We start from the raw sequence: 9107 nt of genomic DNA, 5'->3' as shown, positions 1-9107 counted from the left end.
TGTGATCTGTCACGTTGATTGTTTTATGAGTGTCAAAACAACCTTGCATCCCAGGGATAAATCCCACTTGGTCATAGTGAATAATCTTCTTAATGTGCTGTTGGATTCTATTGGCCTGTATCTTGTTGAGAATTTTTGCATCTGTGTTCATCAGGGATATTGGTCTATAATTCTCCTTTTTGGTGGGGTCTTTGTCTGGTTTGGGGATTAAGGTGATGCTGGCCTCATAAAACAAGTTTGGAAGTATTCTATCCCTTTCTATCTTCAGAACAGCCTAGTAGAATAGGTATTATTTCTTCTTTAAACATTTGATAGAATTCCCCTGGGAAGCCATCTGGCCTTGGACTTTTGTGTCTTGGGAGGTTTTTGATGACTGTTTCAATTTCCTCTCTGGTTATTGGCCTGTTCAGGTTTTCTATTTCTTCCTGTTCCAGTTTTGAATTTTTCGTTTTCCAGAAATGCATTCATTTCTTCTAGATTGCCTAATTTATTGGAGTATAGCTGTTCATAATACACTTTTAAAGTCATTTGTATTTCCTTGGTATTGGTTGTGATATCTCTTCTTTCCATAATTTTATTAATTTGAGTTTTTTTTTTTTTTTTAATAAGACTGCCTGATGGTTTATCTATCTTGTTAATTCTTTCAAAGAACGAATTCCTGGTATTGCTGCTCTGTTCCACAGTTCTTCCGGTCTCTATTTCATTGAATTCTGCTCGAATCTTTATTAACTCTCTTCTGCTTGGTGTAGGTTTTACTTGCTTTTCTTTCTCCAGTTCATTTAGGTATAATGTTAGCTTGTGTATTTGAGGGTTTTCCAATTTTTTGAGGGATGCTTACATTGCAATGTATTTCCCTCTTAGAACTGCTTTTGCTGTATGCCAAAAAATTTGAACGGTTGTATCTTCATTCTCATTAGTTTCCATGAATCTTTTTTAATTCTTCTCTAATTTCCTGGTTGACCCATTTACCTTTTAGCAGGATGCTCTTTAATCTCCAAGTGTTTGAGTTTCTTTCAAATTTATTCTTGTTTTTTGAGTTCTAGTTTCAAAGCATTGTGGTCTAAAAATATGCAGGGGACAATCCCAGTCTTTTGGTATTTTGAGACCTGATTTATGACCCAGTATGCGGTCTATTATGGAGAAAGTTCCATGTGCACTTGAGAATAGTGTGTATTCAGTTGCGTTCAGATGGAACGTTCTGTATATATCTGTGAAATCCATCTGATCCAGTGTATCATTTAAGGCCCTTGTTTCTTTGGAGATGTTGTGCTTAGAACATCTGTCATTTGCAGAAAGTGCCGTGTTGAAGTCTCCTATTATTAGTGTATTATTATCTAAGTATGTCTTTACTTTGGTTATTAATTGATTGATATACTTGGCAACTTCCACATTAGGGGCATAAATATTCATGATTGTTAGCTCCTCTTGTTGGATAGATCCTTTAAGTATGATATTCTTACTACAGTCTTTGGGATAAACTTTAATTTATCTAATATAAAGATTGCTACCTCACCCTTCTTTTGAGAACCATTTCAATGGTAAATGGTCTCTATATTTTCATTTGCAGGCTGGAAGTGTCCTTAGGTCTAAAATGAGTCTCTTGTAAACAGCAAATAGATGGGTTTTGCTATTTTAACCAGTCTGAAACCCTGTATCTTTTGATGGGATCATTTAGCCCATTCATGTTCAAAATAACTATTGAAAGATATAAATTTAGTGTCTTCATAATACCTACTCAGTCTCTGTTTTGTGGATTATTACTTTGGGCTTCCTCTTTCTTTTATAGGGTCCCCCTTAATATTTCTTGCAGAGCTGGTTTGGTGGTCACATATTCTTTCAGTTTCCACCTATCTTGGAAGCTCTTTATCTCTCCTTCTATTCTGAATGACAGCCTTGCTGGATTAAAGTATTCTTGGCTGCATATTCTTCTCATTTAGGACCCCAAGTATATCTTGCCAGCCCTATCTGGCCTGCCAGGTCTCTGTGGAGAGGTCTACTGTGAATCTAACATTTCTCCCGATATAAGTTAAGAATCTCTTGTGTCTTGTTGCTTTAAGTTTTCTCTCTTTATCTTTGGAATTTGAAGGTTTCCCCTATTAAATGTTGAGGCGTTGAACAGGTTTTATTGATTTTTTTTGGGAGGGGGACCTCTCTATCTCCTGGATCTGAATTCCTGTTTCTCTCCCCTAATTAGGGAAGTTCTCAGCTATGATTTGTTCAAATATGATTTCTGGCCCTCCGTCCCTCCCAGCATTTTCTGGAACTCCAATTATACATAGATTCTTCCTTCTCAGGCTATCATTTATTTCCCTTAACCTTTCCTCATGGTCTTTCAATTGTTTTTCTCTTTTTTCCTCAGCCTCCTTCCTTGCCATCAACTTATCTTCTAGGTCACTCACTTCTTATTCCACCTCATTAACTCTTGTCATTAGGACCTCCAGTTTGGATTGCATCTCATTTAATTGATTTTTAATTTCAGCCTTGATTAGATCTAAATTATGCAGTCATGAAGTCTCTTGAATCCTTTATGCTTTTTCCATAGCCACCAGTAACTTTATAATTGTGCTTCTGAATTGGCTTTCTGACATCATATTGTAATCCCTATTCTGTAACTCTGGCAGAGAGTACTATTTCTGATTTTTTCTCTTGTGGTGAGTTCTTCCTTCTAGTCATTTTGCTCAGTGCAGAGTGGCTGTCTGAGAGGGCTGAGTGAAGAATATCAACCATGACTTAAGTAAATTTCACCCTACATGATTCTTTTTTTATTATTATTATTGGAGTTCGATTTGCCAGCAAATAGCATAACACCAGTGCTCATCCCATCAAGTGCCCCCCCTCAGTCCCATCACCCAGTCCTTCCATACCCCTTCCCACCTCCCTTTCCACTACCCCTTGTTCCTTTCCAAGAGTTAGGAGTCTCTCATGTTATGTCACCCTCACTGATATTTCCCACTCATTTTCCTCTTCTCCCCTTTATTCCTTTCACTATTTTTTATATTCCCCAAATGAATGAGACCATATAATGTTTGTCTTTCTCTGGTTGACTTACTTCACTCAGTATAATACCCTCCAGTTCTATCCACTTTGAGGCAAATGGTGGGTATTTGTCATTTTAATGGTCGAGTAATATTCCATTGTATATATAGACCACAGCTTCTTTAACCATTCATTTTTTCATGGACCCTGAGGCTCCTTCCACAGTTTGGCTATTGTGGACATTGCTGCTAAGTTCAAAAAGGGTGTTGCCTGTGTTCTCTTCAAGGATTTTAATGGATTATTGTCTCACATTTAGATCTTTCATCCATTTTGAGTTTATCTTCATGTATGGTATAAGAGAATGGTATCCTGCCACACTACTGAATTGCTGTATGAGTTCTAGCAATCTTGGGGTATAATCTTTGGGAAGCCATAGGGCCCTGGTCTTTTGTGTCTTGGGGGTTTTTGATGACTGCTTCAATTTCCTCCCTGGTTATTGGCCTGTTCAGGTTTTTTATTTCTTCCTGTTTAGTTTTGGTAGTTTGTAGTTTTCCAGAAATGTGTCCATTTCTTCTAGATTGCCTAATTTATTAGTGTATAGCACCCGAGGTGATTCTGATGAGGTAAGTGACCAGAAAATGAAAACAAAGATCAGAACAAAATGAAACAGAAGGACCAGTGAAAGTGAAAAACAAATTTTAAAACAAAGCAGTAAAAAATAACAGGCCAAGAAACCCAAATAAGAAGAAAAAAAGAAAAAGGAAAAAAAGAGAGAGAGAGAGAGAGAGAGAAAAGCAAAAGTAAAGAGGAAAAAAAAAAGAAAAAGAGAAGAGAAAGGGGAGTGTACTGGGAGATGGTGGTGGTGAAGAAGTTGTAGTGGAGGGAGAATGTAGTCTACCTGAGGGGCCCTAGAGGGTTTTCCTCTTGGTTCTGAGTGTATTAAGTTCTGTATGTTAGAAGTTGCTCAGTCCCAAAATTATATAAACTAGCAATACTTGTAGAAAGCCCCAACATTGACCATCAAAACATAAAGAAGCTAAAAGAGTGGGGCAGAATGGGAATGAAGAGAGAGTATAATCTCACAGAATGAACCAGCACTGTATTCCACTTGGTTCTGGGTGCATGCTAGTCATGTTTTAGAAGGTATTAACTTCTATCATTGTAGAACAAAATGGGGGAGAGAAAACAAATAACACAAAGCAAAAATACATATTTCGTATATCTCCCAAAATTAAATTGAGTATGTTGAAGGGAATCTAGAAGTGGAAAATATATCTAAGACATGTAATTGTAGAAATATGAAAGTCAAAATAAAGATACTTAAAAATGAAGAGGTGGTAAAATATTGTAGTTAAGGTGGGAAAAGAGAAAATAATATTTGAAATTTTTAGTCTGATATAAAAAACGAGTTATACTGGAAAAAGGGGAAAAAACGGATGGGTACTCTTTAGTTCCACATACTGTAAATTCCTTGACTTCACCTGGAACTTTGCAGCGCTTCTGGGTCAAGAACTTGCTCTTCCTCTGTCCTTCCAGCTGGTCTTCTGGGGGAGGGGCCTGTTGTGCCCCTCAGATGTATGTACCTGGGGGAGATGCTCTGCCCCCCTATTGGGTGCCGGGCTCCGTGGGAGCTGTGGACCCTGTGAGGCCTCTGTTCCCTGAGGCCCCGCCCCTCCCAGGCACAGGGTGACACCAGGAGGAACAACAACACTAGCGGCGGCCAGCTCTCCAGCTTTGGAGTCAGCTCGCACAGTAACTACGGCAGTCTCTCAGTCTGCCCTGGCCTAGGTGCTCCCTGCAGGGGTGCACTGATCTGCACAGCTTGGGGGTGCCCAGAGGCAGTAGACTCCTCACTGTCCTGTGTCCTTCCCACCTCTGTCTGTCCCGGTGCAATCGCAGGATCCTGGGCTCCGCCCGGATCCCCCGCCTGACCCCCGGCTTATCCCCGAGGCCCCGCCGGGTGCTCCAGCCCTTTACCGAGATTGGCCGTGGGGTGTGGGGTGCTCTCCCCCAGGCGCACCTCCTCTGTTAGTGACCCCGGGAGCCGGGAGGCCCCACCACCCCTCCTGTGATCCTGCCCGAGTTCCCTGCTCAGCGTCTTTCCCTCTGGGAAGAATCTGGTGATTTTCTCCAGGGCTGAGCTCTCCTGTCCGGAGGCTCTCCCGGCCCGGCCCCTTCCCCTTGATTCTTTTTTATTTTATTTTATTATTTTTTGTCTTCCTATCTTGTTAGAAGTGAAAACTCTTCCCTCTGTAGTGTTCCAGCTGTTCTCTCTTTAAATTTCAGGTCGAATTAATAGGTTTTCAGGATGATTTGAAATTTATCCAGGTAAGTTGGTGGGGACAGGTGACTTGGGGACCCTACGCCTCCACCTTCTTGCCCTGCAATTATATCTGATCTTTTAATTTTCTTGATTGTGTTCTTTGGATTCATTGTTTTTCTCTTTAATGAAGCTTATTTTAACTGTTTTCTATTTTTTCCTTTTATTGCCCATGCTTTTAGTATAATATCTAATAAATTATTACCTAACCCAAACTCACAAAGATGCCCTCCTATTTTTTCTCCTAAACTATCTTTTTACTTCTTGTATTAGGCCTATGATCCATTTTGAGCTAATTTGAGTAATTCATACATAGTATGAAGTATGGGAACAAATTCATTGTTTGCATGTGGATATACAGTAGATCTGGCACCATTTATTGAAACAGCTATTAATTTCCCATTGCATTTTCTTGGTGATCTTGTCAAAAATTAATTGACCATAATGTAAGATTTTATTTCACTATTCTGGGTTCTATTTCATGGTCTGTATGTCTATCCTTATACCAGTAACACATTTTGATTAATGTAGATTTCTAGTAAATTTTGAAATCTGAAAGTATGAATCTTACAATTTTGGTTTTTTTCCCCAAGACTGTTTTAGCTATTCTGTCACATGTATTTGCATATAAATTTTAGGATCAGTCCCTCAGTTTCTACTAGAAAAGTAGCTGGGATTTTGATAGGGATTGGGTTTAATCTGTAGATCATTTTAGGGAGTGTTAGCTTGCTATACTAATCTTTGATTAGTGAATACAGGATTTTTTTTTTTTTCATTTACTCAGGACCTCTTTACTTTCTTTTGACTGTTGTTTATAGTTTAAGTGTGTACTTCTTTTGTTAAATTCATTCCATTTTTTTCCCTGTTGGTGCTGTTATAAATGGAGTTGTATCCTTAATTTTATTTTCTGATTGTTTATTGTGAGTGTATTAAAATAGAGTTGATTTTATGTATTGATTTTGTATCCAGAAATTTTGCTTAACTTATTTATTAGCTCTATCCTTTTTTCTTAATGGATTCCTTATGATTTTCTAATAAAAGATCGTGTCATCTGCATATAGAGATACTTTTCCTTCTTTTCTAATCTGGGTGTTTTCTATTTTTTCTCTTGCCTAAATGCCCAGGGTAGGAATCCCATTCAAATGTTGCATAGAAGTAGAGAGCACTCATATTTTTTGGTTTTGCCTTGTTCCTGATCTTAGATGAAAAGCTTTTATCATTAAGTATGACATTAAATGTATATTTTTTATAAATATGCTTTATCATTTGAAGAAGTTCCTTTTGGTTACTAGTTTGTTCAATGTTTTTATAAAGAAAGGGTATTGGATTTTGCTAAATGGTTTTTCTATATCTATTAAGATTATCAGGTGGTTTTGGTCTTCTGAATAATTTGTATGCATAGATTGTTTTTTATTTTTTGAACCACGCTGGCCTTACTGAGATAAAGCCAACATGAATAGTGCCTGTAATTTTTCCTGGAAGTTATATTCAATTTGTTAGTATTTGGCTGAGTACTTTTGCATCTTAGGGGATATTAGTATGATGGCTTTTTCCTTGTGATAGCTTTGCCTGATTTTGATAGTAAGGTGTTGTTGGCTTCATTGAATGATTTGGGAAATCTTTATTCCTCTATTTTTTAGAAAAAAATCTGAATATTTGATGTTAATTCTTTGAACACTTGTTGGAATGCATTACCAGAGCAATCTGGACATGGGTTTTCTTTGTTTTTTGATTACTAATTGAATTTCTCTACTTTTATAGGCCTTGATTATTTCTTTTTAAGTTAGCTTCAGTAATTGGTGTCTCCCTGAGAACTTGTCCATTTCATCTAAATTATCACATTTTTTGTCATACAATTGGAGTACTTTATATTACCTAATAGTATTAGGTTAATTTTTTTTTTCTGTAAAGAGGATAATGATTTTATTAGTTCAAATCTTGTCTCTTCTTCTTGGTTACTCTTGCTAAAATTTTATCAGTTTTGTTTAAATATTCTCAAAGAAACAACTTTGGACTTTGTCAGTTTTCTCTACTTGTGTTTTTTATATCATTTATTTCTGCTCTATTTTTTATCTCCTTCTATGTGCTTTGGGTTTTGATTGCCCTTCTCTGGAAAGTTAGGGTGCTCATTTGAGATCTTTCATTTTTAATACAGATGATTACACCTAGATGCCTGGATCTACTTGATTTGTTGGTGTTGCTGATGCCCTCTGTTTCTGTACTCATCTGCAGCCTAGTTTTTCTATTCATTATATAAAATGGGATACTAAAGTCTCAAGTGGTTATTGAGTTGTTATTTTCTCTTCAATTCTTTCATTTTTTGCTTCATATATTTTAAGCATTTATATGTTTCTAATTGTTATATCTTCATGATAGATTGAATATTTTATCATAATTTTTGTTTTAAGTCTATTTTATTATATATTAGCTGTAGCTCTTTTATGAAATGTGGTATACCTATTTACTTCCTTTCACTTTCAACTTGTTTATGTCTTTGAATAAGCTGTATCACTTGAAGATAATAGTTTGTGTTTTTAAATACCTTCTGCCAATTGGCCTTTTAGTTTTTTTAGTATTAAATGCACTTAGGTTCAATGTATATACTAATAAGAAATTTAAGTCTGACACTTTTTCTATTTGTTTTCTATATATGTTAAGTCTTTCTTGAATGGGCATCCTTTTTCTTTTTCTTCTTTTTGCAAAATAGATATTTTCAAGTGTATTACTTTAATTCTCATGTTTCCTTTATTATATTTTAAAGTTATTTTCTTAATGTAACTCCTTAAAGTTTACAATTAACACCCTAAGACAATCTAGTTTATATTAAGGCAGACTTAATTTATATAATATGCAAAAACTGTCCCAATATATATCCAAACTTCCCTTATTTGTCCTATTTTCATATAATATACACTTTATATAAGTCCATCAACACAGTTTTATAATATTTATTTGTACAGAAGTGAAGTATTACAGAGAAAAATACATTTATAATGTCTATTTACTTATGCAAATATTTTACTAGTGTTCTTTATTTCTTCCCATGGATTTGAGTTAGTTTCTAATCTCTGGTCCTGAAGGAATCATTTTAATATTTCTTATAGGATAAGCCTCCTAGAGATGAAATCTCCTAGTTTTTGTTTATTAGGGTGTGTCTTAATTTTTCCTTCAATTTTAAAAGATAGTTTTGCTGAATACAGAATTCTTGGTTCACATTCATTTTCTTTCTGCACTGTGAAAATGTCATGCCACATCATCTGGCATCTATTATCTTATGAAGTGGCAGCTGCTAATTTTATTGAGATTTTCTCATATGTGATGAGTTGCTTTTCTCTTGCTCCTTTCAACATCCTTTGTGTTTTTAACTTTTGTTGGTAACACCCTAATGTGTCTATATGTGGATCTCTCTAGTTTATCCTTCTTGGAGTTATTCTTAGTTGGGCAGGTAAATATTTGTCATCAAATTTGGAGAGCTTTGTTTTTTTAAGATTTTATTTATTCATTCATGAGAGGCATAGAGAGGCAGAAACATAGGCACAGGGAGAAGCAGGCTTCCTATGGGAAGCCTGATGCCAGACTCAATCCCAGGACTCTGGGATCACACCCTGAGCCAAAGGTAGACGCTCAACCACTGAGCCACCAGGTGCCCCAAGAGTTTTTTTTCTTACTATTATTTATTCATATATTATTCCTGCTTCTTCACTTCTGTCTTGAGAAATTATGGATACAATTGAATATTAATATCTAATTATGAATATGTTAGTATGCTTGATAAGTCACAGAATGCTTAGGCTCTATTAATTTTTCTTTT

The sequence above is a fragment of the Canis lupus genome, chromosome 33 (genome assembly GCF_048164855.1).
Source record: "Canis lupus baileyi chromosome 33, mCanLup2.hap1, whole genome shotgun sequence".
Lineage (NCBI taxonomy): Eukaryota > Metazoa > Chordata > Mammalia > Carnivora > Canidae > Canis > Canis lupus.
This window is presented reverse-complemented; position numbering follows the sequence as displayed.